Source organism: Phoca vitulina, unplaced genomic scaffold (genome assembly GCF_004348235.1).
Source record: "Phoca vitulina isolate PV1807 unplaced genomic scaffold, GSC_HSeal_1.0 scaffold13, whole genome shotgun sequence".
Lineage (NCBI taxonomy): Eukaryota > Metazoa > Chordata > Mammalia > Carnivora > Phocidae > Phoca > Phoca vitulina.
In genome coordinates, this window is record NW_022589716.1 from 18,003,138 (window position 1) to 18,030,718 (window position 27,581).

Below are 27,581 nucleotides of genomic sequence, written 5' to 3' on the forward strand. Positions count from 1 at the left end.
ATATATATATATATATATATATATATATATATATATATATATATATATGATACCAGAACATGAAATCCTGAAAGGATAACAGCATTCCCACTATTATAACCGAGTTCTGAATCAGTATGGGGTTTTAGTTAAGGTGACAACCCATGGGTAGAGTGTAGACACACACACACACACACACACGTTATAGGAATAATCACACATTTGAGGACTTTACATGCATTCCCCCATATATAACACAATAAGTACTATTAAGAACTCTATCGCACACTGAGGAAAGGGCAATTAGAGATAACAGACCTCTGGAAGAGGTGAAGTCCAAGGTCACAGGCAGGTAAAGTGGCAGAGTTGAGGTACAAATCCAAGTCCGAGCCTGAGCTCTGCACCACACAGTGGCATATGACGGCATCCGCAAGGGAGACAGCGTGAAGGAATTGATTCCTTTTGGCAATAGTCAAAATATCTTTTAAATATCAGGTATAAAACATTTTCAGCCCACCAGATGCTTATTTAATTTTGAAAAATCAGTTTTTATGGAGCTGCTATGTTTGTTAATGCCTGGTTTATTCTTGAAAAAGGAAGGCCTACCAGAGAAAAGATGCATTTCTTAAAGTTAGGAAGAAACGCAAGACCCTAACTGGATTGAATTGAAAATATTTGACATTACACAAATGAATAGAATCTACAACTTTAACATGCCTTTGCAGGAGGCATGTACTAAAATGGTCATATCAAATTCAGAACACAAAAGACTTAACATGTTTATTGTCATAAACAAAGGCATTTGGTTAAATGAAAGTTCCATCAAAGCTTAATAACCAAATTCGAGTGAACACAAAGTAAAGGGTTATATACTTTCTGCGGTTTCAGTAATAGCTAATCTAATAATGGTAAATGGAGGGTTACTGTTGATTCCTTTGCCTCTGTTTCATAAATTAGATAAAGCAACCTGGCAGTTACAGTACTTTGGAGTTTTATTTGACTAAGTGATTTTAAAGCTATCTCAAAATATAACAAAGTCATGACTTGAATGACTGCTGAACTGTACCTTGCTTTCCATCACCATGTTAGTACTGTTGACCAATGTGAAGTGGAAAGCTTCCTGTGAACTAAAACTGTTCTGTAAAGCTCCATTTACATCTGCAGAACTGGCCCTTTCGAAGGCAAAGTGTCACTGACACGGTGTTATCTGATATTCCGTTTCACCAGGGGCCAAGCTTGTAAACTATAAACTGTAAGAGCAGTCAAGTGTTATTTATTTCTTCTGATGCAAAACTTGGGAACAGTAGAATTTCTTGGGTTAATGATTTTTCATAGCATTTCCAATTTCCTACTACAGTTTATTGATCTGGAATACTAAAACAGTTTTCTTCCCTAGCTAAAGAACATACAAAGCGCATGCCCTGGGTCCCATGGGATGTACCTCCAAAGGCAGCCGCGGTGGCAGCTCATCAGGGAGCTGAGGAGTGGGAACACGAACCAAGGCATTTTCCTTACTGAAAGAATGTTCTGCTCAAACCCTAGGCTTTTTCATAACAGGGAACACTTCCCTAGCCTCTGCACTTAGAGATGAGACTCTACTCCTGCAGTTCTGAGAGCCAATGGGTTGCCCTGCACAAAAGCTGTCTGTTTTCCTGCATTTTCCCCTTGTGCCCTGATATGGTTACTTTCAATTACCCTGAGAGCCCAGGAAGAAAAATATCCCTCTCTCCATATTTCATTCACATAATAAGAATCTGCAAGCTGTTCTGTATGACAGATGAGGACTATGAGCTGAAGCAACTTGTTCCGCCTGTCAGCCTCCAAGAACCCACAGCAATGAGATACAATCGTGATGACATTACTAGAGAAGAAGTGGGTCAGATACATGGTCACTTTAAAACAGAATGTCAGCTGTTCTTTCCACTTCAGTAATTTGATTTAGTGGTACCCCTCTTCCCCACACCCCCCCAAAAAACAGACAGAAAGAAAACGGCACTCACTGCTATTAGCTGTGCATGTACACACACACACACACACACACACACACACAAATGCAACTGTTGTTAAAAGTATTGTTCCCATAACCCCTTCTTCAGCCTCTGACCAATCAGCCAACAAAAGTTTATTAAGTATCTACTCTGAGTCAGACACCAAGGTAGGTAGAGTGCTGAAAAGAGACATAGCCCCTTGCCTTGCAGAGTTTGCAGTCTGGGGTAAAAGACAAATATTAACAAAGAGATTGAAACTGATGAAGTACAAGGTACTGAGGGGGCTTATTAAATAACTAACCAAGTCTTATGGGTCAGAGTGAGTTTCCCTGTGGAAGAGACACTTAAGCTAAGGTGTCAAGTAGAATTAGTAGTCAGGTAAGAGGTGAGGGGGAAGAGTTCCCAGCAGAGGGCCTTTGTCTTCAAAATGCTTCCCTTCCAAGAAACCAAGACCTCAAGATGCAGTAGAAAGTATAGAGGAATACAGGAAGCCGTGAAGTTCACCACTGGGAGTTAGTATCTTTTCATTGTTTTAACCCCTAGTTTAAAAAAATTAATTAAAAGAAACATTTTTAAAAGCACTGGTATACCTCAGTCCTATCTTGCCACATAAGGGCAAAAGTTATCATAACCACATTTTCTTGCCGATCTAAATACTAAGGTAGATTTTACTTTTAAAAAAATCTAATTGATGTTGACTGTACTGGTTAAAACCCATGGGTTATTTTTAAAAACATGTTTTGACAGCAATGAAACTTGCAGCACATACAACACCAAGAGCATAAATTTGTTCAGGGTACAAGAACATGAAAATTAACACAAGCAGTGGTAAATGTGATTTACAAAAAAAAAAAAAAAAAAAGTACCAATGACCTGCCCCAATGGTGAAAATTAAGAAGAAAAAGGTTCTCTTCTCTAATACTTGGTCATGAAAATCCTGACTTGTTCTTGCAAAAAACTGCTTTGGATCATCATTTATCCCTCTTACAGCACACAACTTTTTTCCATGGGTTTAACAAATTGGAATGGAGAGGGAAAACTGGATTTATTCATGAGTATGCTTGCCCTTTCCACTAAACCCCAAAGTGTGACGTTTGGACTGTTTTCTTTCCAATCTCAAAATGCATCCCCAGAATCCAGAATCAATCAAAACTGCATTTAACTAAGGGCTGAATTTGGCCCTAAAAATCTCAATGACTGAGTGGGGCTACTAGTATAGGGAGTTTGTTGTTGTTGTTGTTTTATGTCCTTATCTAGTAATTGCCAGCAATGAATTTAGCAGTTGCTCTAAAATGAACACAAGCCAGGGCTATTTTGTTTGTCTGTTTGATACTAGTTTCAGGTGTACAACATAATGATTCAACAATTCTATACATTACTTGGTGCTCATCATGATAAGTGTACTCTTAATCCCCTTCATCTATTTCACCCATTCCCCCCATCCACCGCCCCTCTGGTAACCATCTGTTTGTTCTCTATAGTCAAGAGTCTGTTTCTTGGTTTGTCTCTTTTTTCTTTGCTTGCTTGTTTTGTTTCTTAAATTCCACATATGAGTGAGAACATATGGCATTTGTCCTTCTATGACTTACTTCACTTAGCACTGTATCCTCTAGATCCACCCATGTTGTTGCAAATGGCAAGATTTCATTCTGTTTTATGCCTAGTAATATTCTATTGTGTATATACACCACATCTTCTTTATCCATTCATCTATCAATAGACAGTTGGGTTGCTTCCATAATTTAGCATAATATAATGCTGCAATAAGCATAGCGGTGCATATATCTTTTCGAATTAGTGTTTTTATATTCTTTGGGAAGATACCCAGTAGTTGAATTACTGTATTATATGGTAATTCTATTTTTAACTTTTTGAGGATCTTCCATATGGTTTTCTACAGTGGCTGCACCAGTTTGCATTCCCACCAACAGTACATGAGCATTCCTTTTTCTCCACATCCTCACAACTAGGGCTACTTTTAAAAAAAATACCATATGCAAACCATGAGAATCCTGTTGCTTAGCTCCTATCTAGAGTTCATTCTGGAAGGCATATTTTAAGAGAAATACTGGCCAAGTTAGAAAGTACCTACAGAAGGGCAACGAGAATGGTGGAGAGTTCTGAACTTCACGAAAGGTACAACTGAAGTACCTAGAGAGATTCAACCCAGAGAAAAGTAAAAAGAAACACAAAAAACCTGCCTTCATATATTCAATGGATCACTCATTGATGAAGACATTCCATTTGAGCACTTCCTCTGCAATGCACAAGGCACTGTGCAGAACAATGAAGAGGCAGCACTGGGCAAGAAAGCCCCTTTCTTTTATCATGTGGGAGAGAAAATGGGCTTTTTCTGTGGCACTTCCCAGGACAGAGTAGAGCAGAGCACACATTCGGGAATCAGAGCACTAAACTCAAAGCCTGTGGTGGGCCAGTTGGTGGCCCCCAAAGAGAGATGTCAGTGTGAGACAGAAGAGGAAAAGACACAGAGAAGGCCACGTGAAGGAAACAGAGCCACAGCCGAAGAATGCCTGGAGCCACCAGAAACTGGAAGAGGCAAGGAAGGATTCTTCCCCAGAGCCTTTTGAAAGAGTACACAACGGGCCTGAACCATGTCATGAAATTCCTTAAAAAGTACATAGGACAGGGGCGCCTGGGTGGCTCAGTCGTTAAGCGTCTGCCTTCGGCTCAGGTCATGATCCCATGGTCCTGGGATTGAGCCCTGCATCAGGCTCCCTGCTCAGTGGGAAGCCTGGTTCTCCCTCTCCCACTCCCCCTGCTTGTGCTCTCTCTCTTGCTGTGTCTGTCTCTGTCAAATAAATAAATAAAATAAAATAAAAGTACACAGGACATCATTTCCTATAGGAGCCACCATCCCTTGGATAAGAATGGAGGGGGTATTCTTTACCCAAAGTAGAACATGAAATATCTCACAAGTCAAGCTGGCGGGGGGGTTGGGGAGGGCAGGGGGTCTTCAAATAGGAGAAACCCACCTTTACAATTCTCTCCCTCCTTGGATTCAGAATACTTCAGACCCTGCCAACTACACCCTGGGAAGCAAAGTCAAAATGTGCAGCAGGCCAGGCAGTAGGGCTAGGAAATTAAGATATAGCTAACTGTTCCTATTAGTGGTATTGCCGCAGGGCCAGAATATCACAGTTCATTTGGGCCTGGTTTAGCTAAAAAGATACCAGTTTCAAATAAGGCCAGACAGGAGAATAGATAAATAAAACTATGGAGTATTCACATAATGGAACATTATACAGCAGTCAAACCAAATAAAGTAAGGTACAGAAGAGTGTATATTGCATGTTACTTTTTTTATAAAAAAGGAAGAAAAGTAATTTAGATGCATATTTTCCTGCGTACATTAAAAAATACAGAAAAAGTTCAAAAGAAACTAACCAAAGTGACTACCCTAAGGGAAATGGGGGCAGAGATAGGGGTATGGGCACAGGGGCAGCAAAACTTTATATCTTTTCCTATTGTTTTGATTCTTGAACCAGATGAGTATATTACCTACTCAGAAAAAAAATTTAAGTCTACTGAAAATAAAAAAAATAAAACAAGGTTATAATAACTCTCATTGTGGGCAGTAATATAAAATGGTGCATACAAAGAGGGCAGTTTGATGATATACATCAAGGACTTTAAAACTGGACCTTGGACCTAGTGATTCCACTTCTGAAAGGAATTTATCTAAGGAAATAATGAGAGATTTGTACACACACACAGGGATGTTCACTACAGAATTGTCATAGTTAAAATTTTGAAAAAGCCCACATGTAAAATAACAGAGAATCAGTCAAAGAAATTATGGAACATTAAAACAATTGAGTGTTATGCAGCTCTTAAAAATTATACTCTAAAACAAATACTTGGTGATACAGAAAAATATTCATAGTGTATCTTTGAAATCATTCATTAACTTTTTTCAGTAAAATTTGTAAAGCATCTACCAGGTGCTAGGCACTAAGATGGATGCTGATGAAAAAGGCCAGGTATGAGGCAGTCCATCAATGGGTAATCTCACTTTTCTGTGCACTTGTAACTAAACTAGAAGGATAAACACCAAAACGAGAGCAGTGATTACCTCCTGGTGGCAAGATTATGGGTGAAATATATTTTCTACAATGATCATACATTACTTCTGCAATAACAGAAAAAAAAAAAAGCATCACTTTTTAAAATCAGGCTAACAACTCTTAGGATCAAGAATGTATCACTTCCATCTCTCTTCTCTCACCCCTCCCTGATTCCCTGAACACACACATGACGTCTGCTTCAGCTGCAGTCATCCTGTGACCAGTAAGAAAAAGCCAAGAACACTGTAGATACATCCTTGACATCTCTGAGCTGCTGAACTAGAGCCACGGCCAGCCTCCCCCCCCCCCAACCCCCCACCCGACTCCCCATACATCTAGGTCTCTTCTTCTGGGGAAGAAATGATCCTCTGTTTTTTTGAGCCACTGTGAGTCACGTTTTCTGTTACTTGCAGCTGGAAGCATTCTGAGCTGACAAGGTAACATACTAACTAATAAAGGCCATGTGAAGGCTGGGCCTGGTAGTCCAACATGTTTATTTTGATCGCCAAGTCCAGCCTGAAGACTGACTTTAATTACCCCACCAGCTTCTGGCTCCACAGGACTCTCTGACGTTCTTGGGAAACAGAACCCGGGAGAAGCTGTGAGTGGGGAGTCTAGGTGCACAGGCAGCATCACTTGCAGTGAACTGTGGAAAGACAAGGGAGCTACTCCTACCACTTACAATATAACCCAGCATTTCCACTTCTGAGAGTGTATCCTAAGAAAAGAATCAGGGATATCATGATGCATCCCTGCAAATATTCTTCCATAACATACATCAGAAATCAAGGTGGGAAAAGCCCAATGCTAAACAACTGGAATAGGATGAAAAATAATCGCAGGTTCCATCAGTGGAGTACTTTGCAGTCATCAATCGCGTGGGAACACGTACACAATACACTGATGAGTGAAAAACAGGTAACAAAGCTATATGTGAAGTATCATCCCAATTTAGAAAACTAACAGGACAAACAAATATACACATGCAATAAAAAAAGGATGGGAAGAGTACCCACTGAAATATAGATAGTACTATCATGAAGAGGTGGGATGGCAATATAATTTTATTTTTTGAGCATTTCTTCTTTTTAAATCTTCTAAAATAAATTTATTTTCTTATGCAGTTGGTAAGAAGTTTTTTTTAAAATACCCCCTTTTCATAGAATAATGCCTCTGACCAAGATGTTGGCCTCATCAATGCCAACTTAGTCTAGTATCTGCCTGCAGATCCAATGGAGTTAACAAGAAACAATTTATATTTGTACTTTAAAAATAGACTGATGCCAACAGCAGCAAGCCAAGATACAGAAAAAAGATAAAGAAATGTTAGGTTTCCAAGTGAACTTGCATTATATAAATGCAGTGTGTTTTCTTTAATCCCATAAATACAGTTTCGATGCTGCCAATTTGAGAAAAATATTGATGCTTCCTTAAATAAGTCTATTCTATATTGAAATTCATTCCCTTACATGAAATGGAATGATCTTGAAAACAATAAAAATGAATGTTGATTTGCTGTGTCATTGATAAAAAGCAAGTCATTTACATCCTTGTCTTGATCCATTAGACTTCATTATACAGAAATCATAGCTATCATGCAGGTCTGACCTTTCTACCATCTGAGGACAGCAGCTAGCAGAGCTCAAGCTCCTGAATCACATGACCTGGGTCCGCATTCCCAGCCCTACTACTTGCCAGGTGGGTGTCCTTACGCACTTACTTAACCTCCCTGAGTTTCAGTTTTCTCATATGTAAACAGAGATAGTAAGGGTATCTACCTCAAAGAATTCCCCTAAAGATGAAATGAGAGAATCCACACAAAGGTCTTAGTTTCATTCCCGACCCACAATAATCTGATAAAAAGTAAGCTCTCTTCTAACTTGGTTTCAACCTATATGTGGAGATAGCTCATGGACCTGGAACATTAGATTTCTTTTTTTTTACTTTTAATAAAATATTTTTTATTTATTATAAGGTAAAGTATATAACTGTTCAAATCAAATGGCAATACATAGCTTTTAGGAAAAAAAAAAAACAAAAACAAATCTCTTGCCTCATTTTTCCTATTCCCCAGCTGTCATCCCCAGAGGTATCTGCATTCAACCATTTTAGTTATCTTCTGTTCTCCCCATTTTCCCACTGGAGATTTGTCTCTTTTCCAGTTTTATTGAGAAATAACTGACATACATCATTGTATAAGCTTAAGGTACACAGCATGATGGCTGGATTTACATATATTGTGAAATGATCACCATAACAGATTTAGTTAACAACCATCCTGTCATATACACACAATAAAGAGAAAAGAAAAAATTCTCCTTGTGATGAGAACTCTTAGGATCTAGTCTCTTAACAACTTCCCTGTGTAGCACTCAGCAGTATTGGCTCCAGTCATCATGTTGTACGTGTCGGCCCTAGGACTTAGTTGTCTTGTAAGTAATTGGAAGCTTGTACCTTTTGACCACTTTCTTCCAATTCCTTCCCCCGCTCCCTTCGCCCCCAGCCTCTGGTAACCACAGACCTGATCTTATTCTATGAGTTTAGCGTGGGGTTTTTGGTTTTGTTTTTGTCTTTAGATTTCACAAGTAAGTGAGATCAAATAGTATTTGTCTGTCTCTGTCTGACTTATTTCACCTAGCATTATGCCCTCAATGAGGTCCATCCATTCTCATTTTTTATGGCTGAATAATACTCCATTGTGTAAATATATACCACAACTTCTTTAACCACTCACCCATCAACGGACACCTATGTTGTTTCTATATCTTGGCTACTGTAAATAATGTTGCTATGAACACATGGGAGGTGCAGATATCCTCTCCAGTTACTATTTTCATTGCCTTTGTATATATGGAACATTAGATTCTGAAGAGGCTCCAGGATCCTATTTTAAGGACCCATGTTGGATACAGATACTTGACTCTGACATACAGATTTGACATCATTTATTTAATGTTCCCTAGGTTAAATGATATGCTTAGAGAAAATGGTGGATCTTTTAGACCACTGAAAATCTGCTTCAGCATGTGTATTAGAGAAGGTAACTACTCCCATTTTCCTTGTCCTATCTTATTCTTTACAAAAAGCACTACGCTATTCTAGGTGTTGCGACTAATAGTAAAAATGAGAGCTAAAATCATCATTAATATGTATATGGTACTTACTGTATACCAGGAAGTGTCCTACATATTTTCATGTATTATCTTATTCTCACAATTAACCAATGAGGTATGGTCTTATCACTCCCATTTTTTAGATGAGAACACTGAGGCACAAAGAGACAGAAAAGTCCTGAGTCCAGGTATAAACATAATATATAACAATAATAACATAACAATAATAATAACAACACAGTAATGGATTTCCAAACATCATCTGTCGTGGTTCTGACAACCTTGTACTATTCCCAATAATGGGTAAGAAACTAAGAACTAAAGTAAATTAGCTAAGGCGAGATACAGCTTTGTCTGGCCCCAACACCAGCCACTCCAAGCCACTGCCCCTCTGCAGAGGGAACAAGGAAGGGCTTAGCAGATTCCCAAAGCTCTCCACTGGGGTTAAGATGTTGGAGAGGCATAGGACTTCAGAATTATCAGATCCAACCAAGCCCCTCACTCTACAGATGTGGAAAGGGAGGCCCAGAGAGAGGACAAGAGTGGATAAGGCAATGAGAGCCAGAACGAAAACCCAGGGCTCCTGACTCCCTGTACCGTATCCTTGTGGTGACAGGATAAGGCCGTCTCACACTGACTCAGCCATATCAGACACTGGGAAAGCAGCAAGGGAAAGCCTGACTGCCTCACAGTGATGGCACCAGCCTGTTGTCTCTCCCACTGTTCCCTGCTGACTCTGGGGACTACTGCACATGCTTCTGGCACATTCAGAACTGGGAAGAGGAGAGAGGACTGGGGAAGGAATCCACAGCCAAGACAGGAAGCTCCCAGCGCCCTTTCACGATCTACCAAGAGCCAATTTCCAGGATGAGTCTCCTGAAGGCAAACTGGAGATCTGGAGATCTGGAAGAGATGAGAGAAGGAGAGTGGCTCCAGGACACGTGGGTCTCTGTTGTAGACACAAGACACAAAACAGCCCAAGTCTTTGAGAACATGATTGGAATGAGCAAGTCCCCTGAATCTTTTCCTACTAAATCCATACCTTTCCTAGGTTTGTGATGGATAAAAATAATTAAACTGTCCCATGGAGAAATTTTTTTAAAAAATAGAGTTTTGGAGGTGTCGAATTAAAATTCATTCAGTATTATGTAATCCTTCAAATACAACGGTTGTTTACTCTGCTTTGATTTCTAAGCTTTCCTTTGATGACAAATATTAATATTTATCATTTTTCTGATGTTGGACTAATGAGAATCTTAAGTGTTTATGAGAAGGCATTTAAATATTACAATACAGTGGATGTGTTTGTTTTCTGATTTATATTCCTCTGTCTTGAACATCAACCAGCATTTATTTTTTTGTGCTGAACCCTGGGTTGTTGTTCATCAACATTTTCAGCAAACTTTCTATGGCCAGAACTGATGGCCCCTACATTTATTTGATGACCAAAGAGAATATGACAGTCCACCAAATAACACAGCACTATGGGAAAGATGTAGCTCTGATCTTCAAAGTGAACACTGGCACCCATGTGTAACAACCAGTCAGCAAGAGTAGACAGAGCCACCTTCCCGGTTTAATGAAGGTAATATTTATTGAGTGCTGACTGCACGTCAGGAGCTGTGCAGGGGCACGCTTCACCTCAACCCTCTCACTTGATCCTCACAACCAAGAGCTAAGTAGTATTACCATCTTCATTTTACAGAAAAGCGAGATGCAGAGAGGTTGAGTGCTTTGCTCAAGATTATACAGCTAATGACAAGCAGACAAGAGTCAGTCCTCAGAGCCAGAGGGTAGGCTTTTCTCCCTACTCTCTTCCTATGAGCCACTTCTTGACTCCCAGCATTATCTGTACAGCATAAATGGCCATCTACATGGAGTAGCAGTCTTCAAGGCAACCCAGACTTCCAGATCTTGACGGTAATGATGAGACATACCATCCTGTCCACCATAGGCCATGCGTTGCTTTATGCACAGAGACAGAGCAGGGAACCAGTACCAACAAGTCCATGCCCTCAGGAAGCAAACTTCTAAAGAGGGAAAATAGACAATATGAACACAGTAAACAAGGCACTCTCTCCAGTAAGGGGAGGAAATGGGAGGCTGTACAATCCAAGGAACGGTAAGAGGAGCCGAGGTCCGGGACTTCAGTAGATCTCACTTACCTAGGCTTCTATGCAACCAAGACTCGGCTAACCAGAGAACTAATGGAGCAGAGCCCAGAAGTAGGAGGCACATTGCAAAGTTCAACATCAAATTCTAAGTTAGGGACCAGGTGCTGGGGAGGTGGCATCAGCAAAATAGCCACCACCCCTGCCTTCATAGAGCTTATAGTCCGGAGGGAGGAGGGCACTGATCAAAAATCAGAGGTTAAATAAAAGCTGTAAAAAAGTAGAAGTTAAGGAAGCTAAAGACACAGGAACTAACCTACAGAGGACTAAGAAAAAAGGTCATCATTCTGCTACTGACTGCATCTGTGACCCAGAGCAAGTCACTTCCCCTCTCTAGAACCAGGTCTCCAAATTTGTAAATACAAGGGACAAGACTAGGTGAATTCAACAAACTTTCTTCAAGCTGCCTACCAACCTATAAAAATTGTTATCTCTTCTTCCACCCATCGACAGACCCCAAACTGCTCTTCTTCCTTCCTGTTCTTTTTTGTTCTGTTCCTCTGCACCCCTAGGGCAAGGGCTCTGTTCTTGATTTTCATTGCCACATGGCAGAGGGATCAGTTCAGGAGGGAGATGGGCGTGATAGCCCATCAGAGGCAGAAGTGGGTATAGCAAACACCCTGAAATGAAAAGGGACTGAGTTCTACACATGGAACCTAGTGTCCAGAGAGTGAGTAAACAGGAAAAAGAGAAGCCTATGGAGATGGCAGGCATTAGGGAGGCATCAGCCAGGACCATAACTGATGTTTTGACAAGATGGAAGGAAAAAGAAGTCGGGAAGCAGGTGCTCAGAGCAGCAGGTCAACAGAAGGAAGGTCTGGACAGCAAAGAGCACACCTCCGACCACAGTACTGAGATTCAGGGACAGAGCCATCACCCAGACAACACAATCCAGGCTCCATACTTTGATCGCCAGCCCCTACGCAGCCAGGCCAACCTCACCCAGTGCCAGGCCCTCTTCAATCTCTATGGTCTACCAGAGGCCTTCTTTCATCCCTTTGAGCATGTCAAGCTCTCTCCCCAAGTAAGGCCCCGGTACAGGCTGTTCCTTCTGCGTGGAATACCACTTCACCGGCTCTTCATAGGGCTGCCTCCCACTCGTCCTTTACTTAGGTCTCAGCTCAAACATCAGCTCCTCCTCTCTGGCTACCCTTTCTTAATAGGTTACCCACCCCCTTTTAGTATCACAGTACCTTCAACTCTTCCCTCCTAGTACTTGGCATCTTACATGTGCATTTGTTTGCCTGAATATTGTCCATCTCCTCCACTGGACTCCTGAGGGCAGGGACTGTGCCTGCCTGTTCACCGCGGTAGAACCACAGTTAGCACAGTGCCTGACATACAACAGGCCTCAGTAAATGCTTCCCGAGTGAATATGTTAATGATGAGCAAGGGAATGACTCACACGCAATAAGAACTGCCAAGAATATAGTTGGAGATTAGGTACAGAAACTGGGACTCGAGGCAGGTCAGAGATTATCCAGGCAGGAGCCCAGTGAGATCCATGGTCAGAGCAAGCATCAGCATCGACTAGGATTTGCTATTGGACCTGTTACCAGGCTGTCATCCCACATTCCACCTGCCTGCTTACCTTAACTTCCAGGTATTACCTACTTCCAAATCCTGGGCCCACTCTCCACTTAACCTGCCACTGGTGTGGGCAGCTCCTACCCCACCAAGAGAGTGTCACAGAAACCTGGCCAACCCCAAGTACCAGAAGCTGCTGTGCAGACCCCTCAAATCCAGTGATTAGTATTATAATCGTGAGAGTAACAAATACATGCCAAGGGCTTTATACATACAGCCTATTCAACCCTCACAGCATCCATAGTCAGCTACCACTGTAACCCCCAATTTAAAGGTGAAGAAACAGACTTAGTCAAGAAACCTACCCATGGTCCCACATCTGGTAACTGGTAAAGGCACATGCCTTCGTTTATAGATCTCGATCTCTGAGCTCAAAAATAATAAAAATGAGGGCGCCTGGGTGGCTCAGTTAGTTAAGCGACTGCCTTCGGCTCAGGTCATGATCTTGGAGTCCGGGGATCGAGTCCCGCATAGGGCTCCCTGCTCAGTGGGGAATCTGCTTCTCCCTCTTACCCTACCCCTTCTTGTGCTCTCTCTCTCTCTCATTCTCTCTCTCTCAAATAAATAAAATCTTTAAAAATAATAATAATAATAAAAGCACAAAATATAATAACAATAATAAAAATAAAAGCTAACATTTACTAAGAAATTACTATATGAGAGGTGCTGTGCTAATATTTTATATAGATCATCCCATTTTCTTCATACCTACCTACGAGGTATGTACTACTATATCCATTCTGGAGAAGAAAATAAAATTCTGCAAAGCAAAACAACTTGCCCAAGATCACCCTCACCTTGTAACAGAGTGACACATGTATTTGTGAACCCTAAACAATGCTATTTATTCATGACATTAAAAGAGAATGGCAACAGAGTAGGAGCCATAAAGAACTAGAGCCTTGCTTTCCAAGTGTGGCCCACGGACCAGCAGCATTTGCATCACCTGGGAGCTTGTAAGACATGCAGAAGCTTCTGGCCTCACCAGGACCTTTGCATATAGTTCCAGCCAGTCCCCAACCCACAGGAGTTGGACTCAGCTGTTTCATCTGTGCTAGGAAGCCAAACACAGCTAATTCCTCTAGGCCAGGGAAGCGTTGGCCGGTTGCCCCTCGGAAGTTCAGAGCCTAGAGGAAGCCGTAGCTTAGAAGAAGCTTTCTGCCCTGCCCCAAGGGGCCAAGAGACGGCCTCAGCTGCAGATTTCTCTGTGGCCACTGGCTGCCGAGGCTTCCGGGCCTTGCCCTTACCTGCTCAGTCAGCAGATCCCAGCAACTGTGATTTCAAAGTGCAGGGCCCACCTGTTGTTTTGGTACCCCAGGATCACTTCCCCTCTTCTGAAGGTTCCAGGACCCCCCATTGATCAAGGCGGCCTCTCTTTGTAGGGACAACGCAAGCTGTTCACAGCACAACTCTGGAGGGCACCATTCACAGACGTATTTGTAAAAACAAAAAACGTTCCATCCCCCTCCACCCAACCATCTTTTTTTGTTGTTATACCTCTTCATAGGCTCTGCATGTCTTTCCACCTCTCGGTTGCTTTTCCCTGCCCTCCTTAGGATCACTACCTCTCCATCCACCAGCTTCATTCCCGGGAGAACCTGAACAGGAATTCCCGGGCTCCAGGGTTGAGAGAAACCACCTTACTCCAGCAGGTTCCAGCCCCCCTCCTCTGCCTGTCCTCTGGGCTCCAAGCACAGACACAATCGCCTGCTTCTAGGTATCATTTAAATGTCTCCTGGCACAACCAAGCAGGTACCGTCCTGCTTTAATGCGGAGACTTAAGACAGCATTGAGTTCTGGGTTTGGGGGGCAGGAGGGGTGTTTGTTTTTTTCCAAAAATGAAGACATGGTAAGAAGACTTTAAGTCTTGCAGAAAATGAAAATTTTGTTCTTACCATATACCACACACTTCAGTGATTAAATGACTGCAGACCATACTGTCCTCCAAACTGTGTCCAACTAAAATATGCATGCATTAAACCTCATGAGGGAGTACTGATACTTCCACATTATCTATGATGGTTTTAGCTCCAATAGCTTTGAGTCTGAGAAACTGCAAAATACACTGAATTTTAATGGAAATCTGATTGTTAATAAAAAGAGGTAAATCCATAACAAGGAACACTAATAAACACATAAATAGACTCAGAAAGAGTCTTTAAGTTCCAGAATACCATCAACGTGGGCCTTTTGCAAACCTCTTAGCCAGTTTCTCATTTTTCTTTTCTATTCCTACTTATATATCATTAAAAGAAAACCTTGGCCTATGTACAAAATATCCGTAAAATATGTAATTTTTTAACTGTATTTTAAACCCTCCAACAAAAACAGCTTTTCCCATTCTCCTTTTCTCTTTATTAAGTCAACACAGTAGAAAAATAAAACAACTACATTGTGAAATGACCTCCTAGTGAGTAAAAAAGCTCAGGAAAGGCTGAAAAATGAAATTATAGTGCAGGTAATAGAAATTCAAGCCAAGAATGCTCCTGGATGTTGAATATAAGGTTTTAAATATAAATATTCAGATACAAACAAACCTAAGGACATATATTTTCTATAAGGAAAAAGAAACTTTTAAAAGGAAAGGGTCCCCATATATTATGGATAATCCAGCAAATTAAAGACATTTAACCAAATTAGCCTAATTATTCTGCCATGAAATGGAGGGTGAGGGTACCTATAAAAAATTAAATGGGCTCCCCCTGCTCAGCGGGGATCCTGCTTCTCCCTCTCTCTGCTGCTCCCCCTGCTTGTGCTCTCGCTCTGTCAAATAAATAAATAAAATCTTTTAAAAAAATTAAAAACGAAACTAATCTTTATAATAGGCAGCCTCTCTGAAAGCATTCATTTCAGGCTACTGAATTAGAATGTACAAATGTTACTGGTTAAGCCCCATGCTGGGCGTGGAACCTACTTAATTAAAAAAAAAATTTTTTTTTAAATAAAAATTTAAAGAATGTTACTGGTTAAAATGGGTTGTAGTTTATCTGAACAATAGTTTAAACCTTTACAGTAATGCAGCCACAGCTCATGAAAGCATCTAACTCAGTTTCTTTCTTTTGAACGTAGTTTTAATAAGTTAATAATATTTTTTTCAGCTATGAGGAATAAAACAAACTAAATATCAGGCAGAGAAACACAGCCTGAAACAAAACTGAGAATCCTGACTCAAGTGAGCACTCCTAGAGATACAAGGGCACTGGGGGAGAGAGTGGGGCATGGATTTCACTTCAAAGAAAACCCAGGACACAACCTATAGTTAGTTCATCAAATTCCAGGAAAGCTTTGTGACAAGGCTTATCATCTCTTTCACGCCCAAAGCCTTCAAAATGCTACTTTCTAGATACTTCTCCCCCCGCAAAGGACTTTCACCTGTTAGATTGTACCTGATTCATTTCATGATGTTCTGCTGTTAGAATCAGTTGTTTTCATTCCTAAATGCACTTCAGAATCACCTGGGAAACTTAAAAAGGAAAATACCAATGCCTACCTCCCCTTCACACTCTGATTCAATATCTCTGGATGGGACCAGCCCCCGGTGACTTGACCTTGCAGCGAGGGTTGAGAACCACTGGTTGAAAAGCAATCCAAAGAGATTAAAATTATGTAAAGAAGGAGGCACTATAATTGGACTTAAATAAATTTACATGAGGAGGCAAAGTGCCTCAAATTCCCATCGTAATCAGATATAAGATGGTACTTTAAGGATCCCAGGGTTTTTTTCCATCAAATTTAGACAGTCTCGATTACACGGGAGAAATATATCTAGTTGCCCATAATACTCAAGTTTTTACCAAGGACTGAAGAAGTTTGGCACTTCACATCCGAGATAAAAACAAAAATGGTACAATTAAAAGTGATCTATTCCAGGGGTGCCTGGGTGGCTCAGTCAGTTAAGCGACTGACTCTTGATTTCGACTCAGGTCATGATCTCAGGGTTGTGAGATCGAGCCCTGCATCAGGCTCCGCACTGGGCATGGAGCCTGATTAAGATTCTCCCTCTCCTTCTTCCCCTCTTCCCTCTCTCCCTTGCCAAAAAAAAAAAAGGTGATCTATTCCGTCTAATATTCAAAATATGATTAAAAAAAAAAGGTAACATGGAGCAGGGTGCATTAAGTTGGACTTATTAACAACAATAAGAGTAAATTCAAAGCTACTGTGTCTTGAGTGCCAGTTACTGTGTTAAGCACGCTCTATGGGTTGCCTCACTGGAAACTTAAAACACTGCTCTGCAAGAGGAATTATTACTTCCATTTCACAGATAATAAGGAAACTGAGGCTGAGGCTCCGTGAGACTAGGACACCTTCTGCAGAGTCACACTGCAAGTGACTGATAGAAGCAAGACTAGAATCCAGGTCTGTGACTCTCTGGAGTCCATTCTCTTAACCACTACCATCTCTCATCTAGACCACTCAAGAGTCTCCTCAGTACTGGCTCCTCAAAGTACAGTCCACAGACCAGCAGCATCAGCCTCTTAGAAATCCTGAACCTCTGGCCCATTCCAGATGTACGGAATCAGAACCCACAGCTTAAGATCAGCAGGAGAGTCATATTCACATTAAAGTTAAAAAACACAGGCCTACCTGGACAATTCTCTCTCACAAATTCATCATCTTTACTGCATCCACACTTTTAAAAAACAAATCCTATCATTTCATTTCCCCAGTTAAGACTGTTAAATGGTTTCCCAAATGCCCTTGGAATGAAGTCCAGAATGCTTTTACAATACAGGTAACTGGACTTCGCGTAATATCTCTGGTGCCTGCCTATGCAGCCTGATACCCCCCATGTCCCCCCAGTCCGGTGATTTTTATACTCCAGACATAGAGATTTTCTTTCCACTCATCGAATCCCAATACCCGCCTCTTCCTTTCCTGTCTTCCTCCCTCCCTTCCCTCCTTTCTGCCTTCCTGCTTTCCTTCCTTCCTCTAAGCTCTTCCGGCCTAAAACTGACCACCACCCACCACCACGACCAACTCATTTCAGCCACATTCACTGCTGTATCTGCAGCGCATAACAGTGCAGTGCCTGGCACAGAGCTAGGAGCAGGATAAATGTGCTGAGTAAGTACATGCTTAGGTTACTGATAAACGTGCTGAATAAGTACATGCTTAGGCTACTGAACAGCAAAGGCTGTTCCCTTTGTGCATCTGCTCTTTACTCTTTCCCATTTTTCCTTCCCTGTCCCCTACACCACCTCTCTTCTCTCACTCACCTCCTTATCAGTAACCTCATGGCTGTTACAGTTGTCAGTTGTCAGCCTTAGAGAGACACACTGCCATGCCCACATGTCCATTGCCCTGTGGTTACTCACCAACAGGGTGATGACTGTTTCACTTTAACCGTGAGACACCTGGAATAGGCCCAGTCCTTTCCAGAAGTAGACAGAAGACCCCACCAACAGGGGCAGGCCACTTTTCAATCTGAGATTCAATAAAGAGATGGAACCATAGATCAGGGACCTCTCAGAAGGCAACATAAAGTCAAAAGCTTCAATATCGCTCTACCCACACAGAGTATGACTGAGCGGACAAGATCGATTATCAAAGTTGTGGTTAACTTCATACTTTAAATGGGATGGCCAACCTTGCTATTCTAAGAAACCAAATGGCAAATCCTTTTATGAAGCAGATACCTGCCTCAAGTTTAAATGGTGAATAACCACGATATATTTTCATATACTGTTTAATAACAAAAATAAGAGCTACTACTCATCTGTTGAGTACAAGCTACTGAGTACCTGACAACACACTCAAGGTTTTAAAAACACTATCTTATTTAATCTTTATCCTCACTTTATGGGTAGAAATGCTTATTATCCCTATTTTACAGAAGAAACCAAGGGCTAAGTTACCTGCCTCTTAGGGCAGGGCTGGGATTTAAATCATAGGCCTCCAGACTACCACTCCCTATGGCTTCTTTGCTATGTTTTGCTATTTGGATCACTTTCTCATCTGAGAAATCACAGACATGGACATTCCCAAAGAAACAGCCCCTTGGAAGATGACCTCAAAGGCTGAGATTTTTCTTTGCAATGTAGACATTGAAAGGAAAGCAACCTGCTACATCTTATATTTCAAAGCACTTCTATCTTAAAAGAGATTCAAGAAAAAGATGTGGGAACGGAGCTCAGGGGTGCTTATGAATGCAATTTCACAAATATTTTTTTCAGTAGCTACCAGTGGTCAAGCACGTGCTGGAAGCTGACTGTTAGCTGGGAAAGTGCTGGGCAGGGCAGGGGGCTACAGGAAGGGATGGGGAGAACATTGCCCATAGTGACTGTTTCAGGAATGTTCAGCCAATAATTTATAAAAATGTTAGTTTATTCTCTAACTATTATCAGGAGATGAGTTACCTGCTTTATTATCTGTGAATACATAATTGAAAGGGACAGTGTGTCTTCTAAAACTGAAGTATTACATAATTCAGACAACTCATGTGTTCCTTTCTGACACCCCATATTAGAGGGTCAAACCGTAACTTGTATGAATACAAACATAGTGTCAGATTTTGTTCTCAAGGGTCTGAAAGAACAAAAGAGAAAAAAGCACTGGGAGCCAAAACAAGACATTCCCAAAATAGAAAGGGAGCATACTGAAGTCACACGTATATACAAATAAAGAGAGGAGTACAGAAACATTTCCTAAAGAATTCCAGCAAACATTTACAGAGATAAGGATAGGATGAGAACACCAAGTCCAAGAAATCATGAGCCTGAAAGGTCACAAACATTACCACGAGGCCTCCAGAAACCTGTCTCCTTGCAGAAAGGGCATGAGATGAAGATCATGGATCCCTCTCCTCATTTATAAAATGAAGCAGTTAGATTAGATGGTTTTTAAGGTCCTTCTAGCCCTAACCCATTAGCTACTTTAATCCATGTGGCCCCTGCACCTGAAGTCAGATGAGCATACAAAGATGCTCAAAAAACTTTGGTTGAGGGGCACCTGGGTGGCTATTGGTTGAGCGTCTGCCTTCGGCTCAGGTCATGATCCTGTAGTCCTAGGATCAAGCCCCCACATCGGGATCCCTGCTCAGTGGAGAGCCTGCTTCTCCCTCTGCCCCTCACCCTCTCTCTGTCTCTCTCTCTCTCTCTCAAATAAATAAAATCTTAAAAAAAAAACTTTTGTTGAATTAATGAAACATTACAACCTTACCAATAAGAAGAGACTTTACAACAATTGGTCCTGGCCTGGCCTACAAAGAACAAATTAGAAGAGAAACCATTATCTAAACAGCTTCACATCTGGTGCTCCTTCTAGCTGACTGCTGGTAGAATGAAAATAACCCTGGACTTGGAAATAAGACACTTGGGTCTAGTCTCATCTCTGACACAAACCAACTGTGTGACCTTGGGCAAATGGCTTTACCACCTGGGCCAGTTTCCTCATCTCTAAAATAAAGGTATTATAAAGCTATATATAGCCAACATTTGTGGAACCTTTACTATATGCCAGGAACTGTTCCAAGATCTTTGTCTTAAATTTAAATGATCTCAAAGATTTTTGCTGCTCTAACATTTAGTCTGACTACAGAGGAAACATGGTATGATGGAAAGATTCCAAATTCTGTACTCAGAAACGTCGGACTCCCTCTTGCTCTGTTAGGTGGGGTCTTTTTTTTTTTTTTTTTTTTTTTTTTAATTTGACAGAGTGACAGAGAGCACAAGCAGGGAGAGTTGGAGGAGAAGCAGGCTCCCCACTGAGCAGAGAGCCTGATGCTGGGCTCGATCCCAGGACCCTGGAATCATGACCTGAGCCAAAGCAGAAGCTCCTGACTGAGCCACCCAGGCGCTCCAGGCGGGGTCTTTTTTTAAGCAGAGACTGTTAAACAGACTACGTTACTATCTGAGTACTTCTGTTCCCTGAGTTAATTTGGACAAGTTGCTTTAGTTGCTTAACTTAGTTTTCTAATATGTGAAAAGCATATAAAATGGTTCTCTCATATAGCTTTTGAGAGGATTAAATTAAATTATAATAACTAACTGTAATATATATTAATAAATACACATATATTACATTTTATTACTAGGTGTGTGACCGAGGACAAATCATCTTCTCAAGGTTTTTCCTCAACCACAGATGGGAGGTACGGTGTTATGAAAAGAAGTAATGTGAACATTCTGTAAACGAGTGTCAGCTGTGTTTGAAAGCATGCATATTCCTTAATACTTGGATAAGCGTATACAATACTCCTCTAATACTTGTAACAGCATATACAATCAATGACAACGAAAACAATAATAAAAGACATCTCTACTAGACGTATCTCTCCACTCCCCAACAACAAAAGACGCTTTCCTAAACATCTCTCTAGTCCCCGCTCACAGCGGGTGGACATAGAAGCTGGCAGCCAAGAACGCACGGCCACATGGAAGTTGTAGTTCTGAGTCAAAGGGCCGATCCACAAAACGGCTGAAGTGAGACTTCATCTCCCAGGAGACACCTCGCCGCACCAAATGGCACGCTGGGAGATGGAGTCCCAACCCTCCGGGAAACAGGCAGCGGGACTCCAACTCCCAGACGCCTCCGCTACGCAGGCCGCCAGCGGTAAAATGGAGCCGCAGAGGGAGTGTCCAGGCACACCCGGCTTAACAGGTGCGACTAGGGGCCGCTCTTAGTCCCAGGCCCAGCACAGGTGAGAGCCTTTCTACAACAGCTACCGGAATCATTTTCTGCTGGTCCCTAGCACATTTCTTGAGAGATCCGGAATAATAAAGCAGTAAGTTTGCAAGTGGCAGACTTTCACAAACAAGACATTTAGCTTTCCGCTCCAGCCAGCATCCTTGGGCCACTTGGGCAGAGATCTTTAAGCTCTTTTTTCCAAGATAAAACACTGAGTGGCTGGTCCAAGGTCATACACCAGATGGAGAATTTGATCCTAGAGAGGCGCCTCCTACTCCGGTTCCACTAACCAGCCTCCCCTCTCCACCCCCCTCCCCCCGGCCCCACACGGATATACTTTTAAAATCCCCACATATTTTTATATACAAACTACATTAATCCATAAAATGCCAAACGAGCTTGGACTCATTGAGTTACCCCACAATAAAGAATTCACTGCTTTTTAAAATGTTTTTAAACATCAAATGTAAGATTCCCTCCCAAAATACTGCCTTCCTTCTACCTACTTGGCTCCTTTCTCGGGCACATGTTCAGCCCCCTCCCTTTGGGGAACCCAGAGCTGGGTGTTTAATACAGTTCTTTTGGGGCAGCGATTCCTGCTACTTGCCTGTGACACTGGCAAACCCTGCAAAAGCGGCCAGTGCCAACTACACCACCAGGTCTGGTTGCTGGGGCGTCCCTGGAACCGCTGGCGTGGTCCCATGCCTCAGTTTACCCCCTCATGCAGCAGATGAGGGGCGGGTTAGGGTTAGGGCTGGTGGTCAGAACGGGTCCTGTACGTTCGGGGGTAGGAGGGTCCTTGGGGCAGACACACCACCACCACCACCCCAGGAGCTCTGCGAGCCAGACCCCGCCCCACTGGACTGCGGGTGTATGGACCAGACGCGCGTGGAAACCAAGACCCGCACCCCAGAAACACTCTTCGACTGGGGCTTGCCCCCTGCCCCTACCTTCCAAGATCTTGGCAGCTGGGAAGTGAAAGGCAGAGGGAGGGAGCGCGGGGCAGGAGCGGCACCTGGGCGTGTGCCCACTGGGGTGGCCGCCTGAGGGACCCGGGAACAGGAGGGCAAAAGTCCCGCGACGGGACGGAACGGAGAGGGTACTACAATTCCCAGATGGCGCCGCGGAGGGGGCGGAATCTAAGATGGCCGCTGGCCTGAGGACAGAAGTGAGGGCCAATAGGCATAAAGTATGCGCCTACAACGGGCCAATCAGAAGCTATAGTGACAATAACTCTGATTCAGGGGTGAGAAACATTGTTTCTCTCCGGAGAGACGCTGAGGTGACAATCCCCTCGAAAGGGATTTTTGTCATAAACTTCACAATCTTTCTTTTTTTCCAAATGGCAAAAGAAATAAGAGTCTTCAGGCTATGCCGCCTTTTTTCCTCCTTATTTCCTCCTAAACGTGTTTAACTTCCCACCCACCCCCGCCACGCCCCACTCCTCCTCACAGGTTGGATTTTCTTTCACTTCCTCTACTCACTCTGGATCGTGTTTGAATCCTTAAGCCTTCTTTTCTTTATATTTCTCTCATAACACGGGCTCGCAGACCTTTACTTGATCCACTTTACGACTACACTCGGCCTTTCCTGGAATCCTAACTAAAATTGCACCGCGAACTCCCTTGTCCCTTCCTTTCTTCCTTTTTTGTTCTATTTTTCTACTTAGCACTTTCCTTACCAAACACTGTATAGATAAATTCATTTATCTATCTTTTTTTATCGTCTTGTCCTCCAGAATGAAAGATCTATGCAGATGAAGATTTTTGTTCTGCTTACTGCAATATTTTTAGCACCTGGAAGTATATTTGGTATATATATAGTAGGCACTCAGTAAATATACTTTAATTGAATGAAATCTAGAGTAGCCTTTACTTTCTATTCTCCTGTTCTTCAGTGCAGATCAATTAAATCCATCTCTGACAACCATGGGGTCCTTGTGCTTGCTCCCTTTTCAAATTCAAAATCTTTCTCTCAATATAGTCTAGAATGCTGGAGAAATAAATCACTGATTCAGATGCAGTTCCTAACTTCAAGATGTTTCTGGTCTAGAGGAGTATGAGAAATAAACTTAATTTTGCAATAAATGCAATTGCAAATTTCAGAGCAGCTAAATAATTGCACAAGGTCATGCAGCTCATAAGCAGGGACTAGAATCCTGGCCTTCAGACTCTTGGTACTACACACCATGCTTCTTATAGCAACCTCCCCTCAGGATTGCCTGCTTCCCTTCTCTTTCCTACCAAACCTAGTTCTAAGGAAGAAGATATATATGCCAGTCATCTTTTACATTTAAGGAGAAACAAAGAGCAATTACACTTGGACAAACACTGAGATATTTCCCTACTTATCCTGACACCATTTACCTTTTTCTTTTCTTTCTTTTTTTTTTTTTAAAGATTTTATTTATTTATTTGACAGAGAGAGATAGAGGAGGAACACAAGCAGGGGGAGTGAGAGAGGGAGAAGCAGGCCTCCGCTGAGCAGGGAGCCTGATGCGGGGCTCCATCCCAGAACCCTGGGATCATGACCTGAGCCGAAGGCAGATGCTTAACGACTGAGCCACCCAGGTGCCCCCCCCCCATTTTTAAGAGAAAGCAAGTGGGGAGAAGGAGAAAAATCTTTTTTTTTTTTTAGAGAGAGTGAGAGCAAGCAGGAGAGAGGGAGAATTTTTAGCAGGCTCCATGCCCAGCACAGAGCCTGACGCAGAGCTGATCTTACAACCTTGAGATCATGACCTGAGCCAAAATCAAGAGTCAGACGCTCAACTGACTGAGCCACCCAGGCATCCCAATTTCCCTTTTTTTTTCCGCATCACTTTTTTCTTTGGCCTGCTTCATTACATGCAGGTGATTACACCAAATCTTAGATCTCTCATCCTTTCTGATGTTTGAACCCCATGGAGAGTAGCGAGGTGTCCTACAAAATGTCCTGATGTGAAATACTGATGTCCTAGGAAGCTTGGCTCTCAGAGAATGTCACTGTGGATTATGGTCAATTTACAGGTCATCACACAGACACCATGGCCACAAAGGATACTTGTGAATAACTAGGTGAAATTGAAAACAATCACGATGAAACAGAAATGTGATCAATTTGTATACAGACTAATTTTGTGCATAGAAATTAAAACCCTCCTAGCCTAACTGTCAATTTGGGGTTGTTTCCTATAACACAACAGTTCTTTCTAGCTTTTATGAGCACAGACTCAGCTCAGTGGTACCAGCTTTTCTCAGCTGAGTGGCATGAGAGATTTCAACACGTGTGTCAGCAGCCAGACTAAATGTGGAAGGAATCATTGAACCATATGAAAATGGAAAGCTCAACAACTAGACTCTTCTCCTGAGACAGTATCAACCTATAATCATTACATCTCCTACTTAGCAATCAAAAGGCAAATGTCATGAATATATTCAGGATCTAAACAGTGGTATCTAATGATTATTAAACCATTGTTAGGCAGCCTAGTGTGAACATATATGTATTACGTGAACTGTGGGTGATGCTGTTTGCTGTGCTTAAGGTCAGCTATGACCTTCAGAAATACATAGATACATACATAAGAAGCATGAACACATGGCACTTGCCTTGGACCCAGGATGTCCAAGTGCCAAGACAATCAGTGCAGGATGACTGTCTGATCCGCAACTTGATTAATAATCACCAGGAGATGGTATCTTTGAGTCCTCCCAGGAGTATATCCTGAGACAGGTATTCAAGTGCAAGTCAGTAATATCAGGAAACACCAGTAGAATAGGAAAGTGAAATAGGGAAGGGAAGACAGACAAAAAAGCATGTTACTACAAGGGGTGATTGAGCTTAATCCTCCTGGGGAACTCTAGAAAACAATGTAGAACATGTGCCATAGACTAAGCTATCCCACCAAAGGGACAAAAGAACTAGGTTGTTTAAATACTAACTCCCGTCAGTCAGTACGTGGGGCCGTTTTCCAAGGCACTTAAGTCCCTGGCTCTCTAGGCATGCTGTCTGAGCGGGCAGAGTTGCCTCAGTGTCCAGAGAAAGCCAGAGATACAGGTGCTGCCATTGGAAGTCAGGCCGGTATCCTGAAATGGTGAGGGAATAGGGGTACTGGCAGGGTGCCAAGAGTATCTGCTCCAGGTAGCTTTGGGTCACCATAAGCTCATTGCTGAGACTAGCAGAATAAGAATAATTCCAAACTTAAACACATACCAAAACCAAACCAAACAAAAAAGCAATCTACCACCTTGTATACTTCATCATGTGAAAAATTAAGATAGATAGTACTTTCTAAATTCTCGATAACACACACAAACAAAACAAAATCTACACAACAAAAGCCTCTCACACTGGGAACTCTTTGGAGACCTCAGGAGAGGCTCCAGTGGGACTGGGGTTTAGTAGAGAAGGGAGGAAGGACATCAAGAAAAAGAGAAGAGGGAATTCAAAGAAATATTGCTGAAGACAATATGTTATTCATTTCATGATATTGAAGAAACACAAATAAAGGGCTTCAGATCTTTAAGAAATTATCATTAAAAGTGCACAGACTGTGGTCTTCAGACCTAGAAGAGAGTTTTGTGCTAGACCTCTATGGGTTGTGCCATTATATAATGCAGTTCTTCAGAGCAAGTATCTTTACTTGAAGTTAGTCACCATTTGTTTGTCTTTCTATTTATCATCTGTCTCCTCCAAATAAAATGTAAGCTTCATGAAGGCAAGAACTTTGTTTATGTCTTACTCAGTTTTAGATACGCAATAAATACAAAGCAAATAGTGCAAGTACTAGAAGGGCCTGACACATTGTACTACTCATTACATTCAGGTAAGCCATGAAGTAAAGAGACAAAAGCGACCCTGCAAAAACCTCCCATTATCACAAAGCTTGAGACTATCCTGATGTGTGGAAAGACCAGTGGTCACGTAAATGGTCTACTGGTCTTCTACTTAAGTCAAATATTCCCAATAGCACCCTCTTCAAGCACACAGGACCTCCAGGAAAATCTTTACCATGGAAATAGAATTTCAAAACTAGAAAGGCATTCGAGATCAAAGAGATCAACTCCCTGAATAATTCATCTCAGCTGTATGTTACAGGTCATAATCCAGAACTTGGGGATATTCATTTAACTGGTAAAATCATCTCTAATAGGAAAACATTGTATTAGAAAAAAAATGATGCATTGTTTCTGTAATACAAAGCATAAAAAGGTTGGGAAACTCAGCTGTACCCAGATGCTCACGTCTCCTTCACAAATTTCTCAGCTCATAATCATTCAGCTTTTTGGCTGTTACAGGAGAAATCTGGTTGTTAATAAGAACCATCTCGTGATATTCTGAAAATTCTCTAAATTTTTTCCCTATCTTTTTTTACTCTCTCCTCTTACTTATCCCTTTGTTGTTCTGTGTTAAATATATTCCTTGGGTGGATTTGTTCATCAGATATTTAGAGATCAGTCTATTCCCTATAGTTAGTGAACATATGCATGCTGTCTCCTTTTAACTATGCCTCATAAATAATCACACTTAATCCTTCTTACTGCCATCTTTTGCAATCATCTTCCAGTTACCTAGAACATACGGTGCATAAAACTAAGCTCAGTGTCCAAGCTGTGATCTCACTAGGGTGGCTCAAAGATAAGCTATGATTTTTCATCACTGTCTTTCAAGAAATTATGCCTCTAAACACATTGCCCTGGTTTCACTGCAGCTTTAAAGACATTTCATCATTCTTGAGAAAAAAAACGCTTTAAAAACATTTCGTAAAAATTAAAAAGTATATTTCTTTAGTAGAGGACTTAGTGCAGAATGGGATGCAACTTCACTTCAGCCCAATTTTTCATGTATTAAGGGTCACTCCGGGCCAGCCACTGTGCACTGGGCTGGGATTCACTGATGAATTAGACACAGTCCCTGATACTGTATGGTAATAGAAACCAGAAACAAGTAAACAGGTGAACAAATCTATGTGATGCTTTAGAACTTTATACCAGAATGAGTCAATTCTGCTACCTACAGTGGAGGAAAAAAAAGAGTTCTAGGCAGACGCAACAG

The 27,581-nt window shown here is 41.8% G+C and overlaps 1 protein-coding gene across 1 annotated transcript in view; it reads right to left on the reverse strand.

Moving 5' to 3' along the window:
• Positions 1-22,619, reverse strand: part of FHIT (fragile histidine triad diadenosine triphosphatase) — a 1,435,811-nt gene extending 1,413,192 nt beyond the window's left edge. The window contains exons 1-2 of the mRNA XM_032411650.1: positions 22,499-22,619; positions 18,239-18,347 (exon numbers count right to left, since the gene is read on the reverse strand). The gene's annotated coding sequence lies outside the window, so the exon portion shown is untranslated. The remainder of the gene's footprint in view (positions 1-18,238; positions 18,348-22,498) is intronic.
• Positions 22,620-27,581: the final 4,962 nt, after the last annotated feature.